The sequence below is a fragment of the Camelus bactrianus genome, chromosome 30, assembly GCF_048773025.1.
Source record: "Camelus bactrianus isolate YW-2024 breed Bactrian camel chromosome 30, ASM4877302v1, whole genome shotgun sequence".
NCBI lineage: Eukaryota > Metazoa > Chordata > Mammalia > Artiodactyla > Camelidae > Camelus > Camelus bactrianus.
The window spans coordinates 1,957,994-1,968,288 of record NC_133568.1 but is presented as its reverse complement, the minus strand read 5'-3'; positions in this window follow the sequence as shown (position 1 = coordinate 1,968,288).

Here is a 10,295-nt window from a genome sequence, read left to right as displayed (position 1 = left end):
TTCAATTTTAGCTAATGATCAGTGGAAACCAACACACATTTAAGGCAGTAATTTATACTTCTGGCCAGAAACACATAGGACCTGTGTATAAAGAAATGCAAATGCCATTAATGTATAGATTTTTAAAGTTCTACTATATTTTTCTTGGAAATGAAGAGAACTTTCAAAATTATCTTTCTTAATCCTATCATTTGATAGATAAAAAAAGAAAATTACCCAGATAAAGTAAGAAAAATTATATAGATCATAAATAAACCTTTTGTATAATTTACTGAACTTTTCATGTGCCTGTTTTATTTTATTATTGTTTTTTGTAATACAACTGACTACTTACACCAACCACAGTGGTATATATTTTAACAATTGTGCACATATTTCTATGATTCAGTCATACAAATGTTGATTATGGTGTGTTCCAGTTTCATTTGGGTTTGCAAACCTAATCATAACTAAAACAACTGAGGAATTAGAAATTCGTTTTAAACAAAAATCAAAGGAGACTTTGCAAGATACTATCCCAATCAAACCTATGGCCCTATTGCAGAAAACAGATTTTAAACAAATCTGGGCTAGGCCTTGTTATGTACATGGTATATAGACTGAGTTTCAAACCACAGTGCCTGATGTTGGGAGTTTGTGGTCTTATTAAGATAGTGAAAGACATGTAGTCAGTAGTTACAAAGCAGTGCAAGTATTTGACAATGACTGTTTCATAGGAGAGGCAGTGAAGAATTCATTTCTGTGTTTTCATCAGAGACATAGAGTTCAAAACAATGACTTTGGTCCTAAACTTAGGAGACTTTATACTATAATAAATAGTAGTAAGGAGGATGTGTGGGTATATTGTGTTGTGCATGTGGGGGCACACACACACATGCCTGTTGTGGGCAAAGGTATGTGTTATTGGCAGGGTTAGTTTGTTTAGCTGATACCAAAAAAAAAAGGGGGACATAGATCCCAAGTGACTTTGTGATTTTTACTACTAATAATTATAAAGAAAAACACTGACAAAATAAGTAAAAATTACAGAATTTTTCTAGTTTTTAAATCCAAAGTCTGTTTATTTTTTCAAGCTACTGTTATTCTCAGTGAAGGGGAATAACATTTCCTGCCTTTTACAGTGAAGGAATAAAGAGTATTCATGATGTGACTTTTCATTAAAACATGAAATTTTCCATCCTAAGGTCCTCAAAAATGAGTTATTCTACACTGATCAAAAATGATCCTCTGAGCATTGACTCATATGGGGTAATTTAATGGAATTTCACATTCTGTAATTGAGACTATGTTCATCTAATGATGCCAAGAATATTTTAAAAACCCCTCAATGCTGAAGTCTCAGTCTCCTGCCATGAATGTTCATACATCTCAGTTGATTAGTGATTCTAAATGACAATGCAAATCAATGTGAATTTTCATATTGTGTTTACACCATTAGTGAAAATCTAATTAAACATCTAATAATTAATGCAACTCCTTCCAGGAGAGTTAATACATTAGAGAATGTCAATGGGGAATATCCATTGGGAATACTACCTTCATTGCTGTGTATCATATTGTGAATTGAGTGAATTATAGTGTATATTATATTTTATATGCATATTTTTTAAAACTGTGTGGGCAAGACAATCCAGTCTTGGTACAATAATGTAAATTTCTTTTAGTTGGACATTATTATATTGATAACATGTCTATGTGTCTTACACCAGGTCACCCAGCCAGCTAGCCACTAAACATTTAGAGAGTGCCTAATACATGACCAGCACTGTGTTAAAAGTCAGTGATATAGAAAGTGTTAATACAGAGACCTTTTTCTCAAAAGGATTTTTTTTTAAATTGCTAACCATTATAATTAACTTAAGCTTCTAATTTTCAGTGGGGAACTTTTGAGTGGAATTCAGAGAAGGTTATGGTGTGTATTAGAATATCCTTTGGCATTATATTTCCACATGAGGAGTATTTATCTTCTCCTACTTTTGGACTTGAACTTGTAACTTGCTTTGGCCCGTGGGCTATCAGCAGATATGATGTGATGCAAGCCAAGGCTTAAAATGTGCTTATGCACTGGGCTTTCTCTCTTGCACTCTTCCTCTACCAAGAGGACATGCTGAATAGACTTATTGGTCTCAAAAAAAAAAAAAACAAAAACAAAAAAAAAAAAAAACAAAGGCACTTGAGATTAGACCTGAACAGAACCCATGGCCTGGAACTAAACCTAAGTGGGGGCATCAGAGGTCTCAGCAGAGCTGGCCCAGTGGGTCAGCAGTTTGAGGTAGAATCCGAGCTGAACAATTAGTAAGTGCATAAGAATATGTATCTTTACAAGCCCCTAAGCTTTTGGATGTTTTGTTGCAGAACCATAGCTGACAGACACAAATGAATCTGTGTTTTATAGTGATTGCAATAACAGATCTCTTTTTTCTTTTTAGATCTTGTATCTAAAAATACTTACAAGAGTATAAATATATGTTCTCTGTTTTAAGGAAACAGAGGCTTCATCATCATTTAACTATAATTAAAGAATCAAGCAACAAAGGTAGAAACAGTGAAAACATCAATGGTATAAATGTAATAATATGAATGATTCTATTCTACCAAATGTATCCATGACAATTTCTTAAGTGATCATCAAAGTGATAGCCAAATTATTCTCCTTGGAAGGCCATGTAAGCTCCCTGTGTAGTTAACCAGTTTACATAAACATGGAAGACAGTGATGGAGTTGCTCCTTGATAAAAAATAAGAAAAGTTGTGTCAGAGTGTTTAGGTAATTTTTTAGAGTTGTATTTGTGTTTCACCTGAGTTGGCTCCAAAAATGAGAAATAGGCAACATAAATATAAAAATTCAAGGCCACTAAGAGAAAGATGTATACACAAGACTTAAAGCCATTAATATGTAATAGTTAACCCTTTAAAATAAAGTACACTCTTATTTTATATTATACACCTCTAGTCCTTAGAGCTATGTCTTTCATGATGTTGGTATATCATGTATGAGCAATAAATAGTATTATGTGATTAAAACAGTGATCACACATAAATATATTACTAATGAAAAGTTAAATGTTTGGGGACATTTGTATTGTTAGTCCTTGTATAATTTACTAAATTTACAAAAACAACCTTTTCATGTACGTATGTACATTAATAATAGAAAGTCATCTGGCATAAGTTAACTGTGTAGTTTCGGTGTTTATAGTCATACCTCAAATCTCTGGAAACAGTTATTTGGTACACTTGACATGGACCCTTTTAAAATTAGATTAAATTATTAGTAACTGTAAAATCTCTGACAAGAAGATGCTTCTTTCAGCACATTATATATAAATATAAAATTAAAAGAAGGATGTACCCTCCTGTGAGAAAAGCAAATGTAAATATCCAGTTATGTGGATTAGGTGAACCAAGGACCTAGCATTCACTCTACATACTTTTATAGTGGGCGTTTTTTCACTGTGACTCTTTCATCTCAGATTGACTAAATGTGAGTGGTTCATAACTCACAATTTAAATAGTTTGAGCTCATGTACTCCTTATGAAAAAAGTGAGATTCGGCATTGCATATTTAATTCTTAAAGTGTAAACTGTCTCATATTTACTATCACACAAAATAACAGAACAAAAATAGGTAAATACAGTAGAAAAATATGAATCTGTAGGCAAAATTGACCTGTAAAAATAAATGGGATTATTCCAAGAATGCAAATTAGTTTGTCTGTATACAATAAATTAATGTAGTATGGCACATTAATAGATTACAAAACTACAAGGGGAAAAGCAATTGATCATTTCAGAAGTTGCAGAGAAATTACGTGATTAAAGTCCAATACTGGTCGTGATAAAAAGCTCTTAGAAAACAAGAAATGAAAGAACTTCTTTATTCTGACAAAGAATATCTGAAAAAAAAAAAAAAACCCAAAGTAAACTATTGTGATCAATACAAGAAAGGTAAAAACATTAACTTCAAAATTAGAAACAAGGTAACAATATCCTCTATGACCTCTTCCATTCATCATTGTAAGGAAGGTACCTAAGAACTTAGTAAGAAATAGAATCAAATGTATTATTTAATAGAATCTGAAAGAAATAATCTAAACTGTTTTTGTTAAAAAAAATAGGTATAAAAAGAGTAGTTTTCAGAGACTAAATATCAGGTGTATTTCTATGTCTAGAAACAAAATGTTAGAAATGCAATAAACAGATACAATTTTAACCACAGAAAAATTGAAGAAAAGAAATTCACCAAATAAAAGTCTTTCATGCCATCAGAAAAAAATATGACTGTGTGGAAATGCATTAAAGATACATAAGTAACTGGAGAAATATAGCTTCTTCATGAATATGGAAAGCCAATATTTTAACCATATAAAATCTTACCAAAGTGATCACAGATTTAATCTCTATGATTAAATTCTGGCAGAGGTTTGAATGGTACTCAACAAAGTTACTCTAAAATTTATATGGAAAAAGACACAGCCAATAATAGTCAAGTTATTCTTGAAGAAAATTAGGTGAGTGTAAATTCCAGCCATAAATATTAGCCAGTAACACTTAGCAGAAAAGATAGAAAAACACTAACACAAATATGAAACTTTAAGTTTAAACTTTAAACTTTAAGTACAAGAGATGTGGTGTTGGGGCAAGGAATAGTGACTTTATTTCGAAAGCTGGCAGGCCGAGAGGATGGCCGACTAATGTCTTGGAGAACCATCCAGATCCAGTCACAATACAGGCTTCTTTTATGCAAAACAAAAACAAAAACAAAAAACAAAAAAAAAACAACAAACAAATAAACAGAAAACAAGCGAGGGTGTATGGTTGGTTGTTGCAAACTTCTTCCTGTAGAAATTCTTTGTTCTTGCAGCTGTCCATGTGGGTCAGTTCATGGTGTCCCTGTAAACCTCCAACAAACAAATGTTATTCTCTATTCTGCAGCTTGTTATCTTTATGTGAGTGCAGAGCTAGCAAGACTAAGCCTAGGAAACAGGGCACAGTGGTCAAAGCTAAAGGAACATATCCAATATAGAGTAAGATTTGTGCTCCTCTATTACATTAACTTCAGAAAACTATAATATCCTTATAAATTAAAGGTGTACACACACGAACTCTAGCAATTTCTTTCCTAAATTACCTTCAACCTCATGCCTGTGTTCTGTTTGCACCAAGATAAATATACAAGTATGTTCATAACATCATTGCTTATAGTAATCAAACATTGTAAATAACTCAAATATCCACTTTTTGGAAAATGGATTAATGGAATAATTTTTAAGTTGCATCCTAAAAATTTCAGTTTTATAAAAATTTATAATTCTAAATATAAAAATTGTAGTAAAGATAATGTTTTGAGGAAATTGAACAAAAATATAACATTTAATAATTATAAATGGCAACTTAAACTAAATGATATCATTTAATTGATACATATGTGTGTTCAAGAAATTATAAAGAAAAGCAGGAGAATGCATTTTAAAATCTCAGGATACCTCCATAGTGAAGAAAGAGAGGTAAATAGGATAAAAATAAAAGCACATTAGGGGCTGTAATAATAAAGCACATGCTTTAGTTAATTTCAAAAAGAAAGTTCATAAATTTCAGTTAGCCAGACAATTAGCCATTTTTGTTCTTTAAATTTTATCTTACTTATTTTTATGAAAATAGTACAACTTTAGCATTATGAAATTTGTGGACACTTTCTTTCTTACTTACTACAAAGTTATTTTTTGTCATTTTTATATGTACATTTAGAAATATATATTCTGTGAGGTGTACAAATTGTTAGACAAAGGTTGGAAACTCTATAAGAAAATCCTCTCTATACTTTTTTTGTCTAATTAATCTAGAAAGTTTGAAGGGATTTTTTTGTTTTTATTATTTTAAATCCTCTCACATTAATTTTGAGTTTCTCAATATCCAGACATTCTTTTTTTATCTGTCTACTCTATATCTACATATATGAGAGGACCAAGACCCTGATGCCACAATCATTCTTCTCAGAGGAAGCTCATGTCCTGGGATCTATAGGACCCAGCAGCATATATAAATATATACTTATCTACACTGGCACATTATAATCACTCATAATTACCTTTGGACTCACTCTTGGTGTTGAATACTCTATGTGTCTGGACTACGGTACAATGGTATTTATCCACTATTGCAGTACCACACACAATTGTTTCACTGCCCTAAGAATCCTCTGTGCTTTACCTAATCAATCTTCCCTTTCTTACAACACCTAGCAAATTTTCATCTTTTTATTATCTCCATAGTATTGTTTTTTCCAGAATGTCATGGGGTTGGAATCATATAACACATAGCCTTTGTAGATTGGCTTCTTCCACTTATCATTATACATTTAAGGATCTACATTATCTTTTTATGGCTTAATAGCTCATTTCTTTTCAGCAATGAATAATAATCCATTGTCTGATTGTACTATGGTTTATCCATTCTCCTACTGAAGGATATTTTTGTTGCTTCCATGTTTTGATAATTACAAACAAACCTGATGTAAATATCCTTGTGTAGGTTTCCATGTGGACATAGTTTTCAGCTCCTTTAGGTAAACTGCAAAGAGTAGGCTTGAAGGATTTTATGGTAAGAGCACATTTAGTTTTGTAAGAAACTGCCAAACTATCTTCCAAACTGTTTTAATCATTTTGTATTTCCATCAGCAATAAATATGAGTTCTTGTTGCTCTACATCTTGGCAGGATGTTTGGTGTTGTCAGTGTTCTAGATTTGGTTAGTCTAATAGGTATCCAGTAGCATCTTCTTGTTTTAACTTGTAGTTTCCGAACGACATATAATGCTGAACATATTTTCATGTGTTTGCTTGCTATCTGTTATCTTCTTCGGTGAGGTGTCTGCTCAGGTAATTTGCTCATTTTTAAATCAGGTTGTTTAATGTTCTATTGTTGAGCTTTTTAGAATTCTTTCTATATTTTGGCTAACAGTCTTTTATCAGATATATCTTTTGCAACTACATCCTCCCAATCTGTGGCGTGTCTTGTCATTCTTTTGACAATGTCTTTTGCAAAGAAAACAAATTGTAATTTTTTTTAAATTTCAGCTTAGAAATTATTCATTTCGTTGATCATACCTTTGGTGCTTTAACAAAAAGAAAAGTGAACAATGTCAAAATATGGACTAGATATTCCTTTAAATAACAGAACCAAATTTCCAAAGATGGAGCAAAATACCATAATGAACCTATAATATAAAAAACAGTTAAAATGACTATTTTCTTGATATAAAGTAGAAAACATATAAAAAAATAATTAGAAAAAATTTAACTACAGAACAATAACTATCAGGAAAAAACAATAAACAGGGTGTTTTTTATATAATATTGGCAAAACTGGATTAAAGAAGACAGCTTCTTGAAATTTATGTTTTGTAGAAAAGTCATCCTGAATTTAAATTCTAGAAATAGCCAAAATATTATACAAGTATGAAATAAATGAAGTTATCTTCAGTGATATAAACAATGAGGGGTTTAATGCCTGAAAAACACATCTGAAGGAAAAACAAAAGAAAGTCACTCAAAAAAATGAAAATACATGAACAAAGTTATATGTGGAAAACAAAATAAACAGTCATAAATAAATTAGTCAATAATACATATGGATAAGCATAAATTGAGTCAACTTTCCTATTAAAAGACATTAAAATACATAGATTCTCAGACATTTGTGGGGAATCTCTAGGATATTTGCAAGAGGAACAATTAAACATGCTACAAAAATTATAGAAAATAAAAATATGGAAAAAAGAAACACCAGAAAGAAATACCTATTTCTATAAAAAGTAGTCATATCAGTTTTAGTTTTAAGCAACATAAAATAGCAAGGGTAAATATATTGGAAATGTCATGTTTTATTTCTCAGTTTGGGTGGTAGAGTAATGGATACATATTTTATAATCATAACCTGTATGTATCAAATGTTTCATAATTTAGAAATGCAAATAAAAATATAATCAAATCTTACTGTAATGTAAAAAATAAAGAATTAACCTTTTTTTGTATGTAATTCCTGGGTAATATTTATGTGTGTGTATATTATATATATGTATGTTTTTGTCCTAGAATCAAATTATGCACACAATTTTGCTCTATGAACATTAGACATTCTATATTGAGAATCCCTTATGGTTTTAAAAGACTTTAAATATAATTATTAATAACAAAGTAACTTTTTATTTGTGAAAACCATAAGAAATATAATTACTCAGCTTTACTGATGCTATTACATCGTTTTTAATGCTTCACACTGACATTTTTCTATTAAAATAATCATTCTAATATCTCTTTATTTATACGTTTGAAATGATTTTAACTTTGTAATTAAATTCTTAAAAAATCTTTAGTGAATAATATAGGTTATGAAATTTAGAAACAAAAAAAATTACTCACAAGCCCATAATTAACTAAATTTAATCTTTGATATAGAGACTTCCAGAATGGTATCATTAAAAATATACTCAATATTGTAATCATAAATTTTGCACAGAAATTTTAAAATAATGTTTTACATATCCAAGAAGTCATTAACTCGGTTTTCCTTTTCTTCTTTTTCCCCACTATTTATACCTGATATGGATCAGTCTTGAAGGGATCATCAAGAGGACATGACTACTGGAATGTGTTTTGCTTGCCTTTCCTGCCGAAGCCCCACCAAGTACTCAGCCTTGTGACAGTAATGTGCTTGTTGCCGAGACTATCCGGACAGTATTTTAAGGCTTCTATATAAAGTTTTAAGATTCTGGTGGGGTTGCAAGGAGACTCTTGTGGCTGCTCAAGACAAGTCTCATAAGTAAGTTATCTTGCTGATAACACCTGCCACCCACTAAGCTGCAGTTCTCTGCTTCTTTCTATGGTCTCTCCTTCCCCTCTGTGTTGGACCAGTTCGTGGATCATCAAGCAGACTGGGCTGAAGTACATCCTCCAGCAATTCTCTCTGTGAAGATGTCTGGGTGTAAAATTTTTGAATCCTTTTTATTTCTAGAAGTATATTTGGTTATTACTCTCACAACTGCTAATTTGTCCAGATGCATATTTTTAAGCTTAGAGTGATTTATCTTCCCTTCATCATGCTGAAAATGTCTGTCCTTACACAGATTCATTATCATGATGGCCCAGTTTTTTTTTTTATTTCAATTAGAAATTATATAGGCAGAGGTATCTTTTCACAAATTGTGACATTAATATTTTGAACAATTTTAATATATATGCTGTTTACTGAAATAAAATCGTATAACATGAGATTAAGGTTTATCTGGGGGAAAAATGAGGACTATAATCTAGGAGACAGCACCTCAGATGGCTCTGAGGAACTTTTCTGAAGAGGCAGGGGGAAACTCAATATTATATATATAATTTTAGTGAAGGGGAGTACGTGCAGTCAAACACACATTGAGTTATTTTGCCAGTTATGAGGAGCAGACGTCACCGTTAATGAATTTAGTGCTCTTCTAGATATAAGGAGATGCAAGAATTGGGGCTCATAAAATCTTCTCCTGAAAACATCTATCTGAAGCTCTATTTTGTCAGTTTTCCCACAGCACAAAGTGCCCCATTCCTGATCTCTAAAGTGAATTTTCAGGGAGTGTTGGAGCTCAGCGGCTACAGTGGCTCATGATTGGTTACAGTACCAAGCAGTGGTAGATGGCAAATGCTATAAACGTTTATTCCCCTTAATATTTTTATTTGAATTATTTTTTGCTTATTTTTTCTCCATTATAATTTTATATTTTACTTGAAAATATAAAGACTTATGATTGATAAAAATTCACTGTTAAATCTTTTATTTGTAAATATTAGAAAAGAAAGTTATTTTTGCTATTTCAACTTTTTTATAATTTTCTTTTAATTGTATCTGTGTTATTAACTATATAATAATCAATAATGCAAATTGATATAAAGTAACATGCATTTACAAAATCAAACAAGTTAGACTGAAATATCATTTTAAGAATTATTTTTATTTATTGGTATTTATTTTGAAATATTTTCAAAATAAACATGATACTTATTTTGTCTACCTGTAGATTCAATACCCTTTAACATAGCATTTATATAATCACATCTTACTTATTACATTTTAAAAATGTATCCTTTTCTTAGTACTTACTATTATTTTTTAGGATAAATATATAGTTACCATTCCTTCTGATTCTTTGAATGTCTTGGTATTACTTTGGCTTAACTACAAACATAACAACCTTAGTGGTAACACAATTATAGAATTATAATTTTTCCTCAAAGCTTTATAGCTATTTCCATAATATTTTG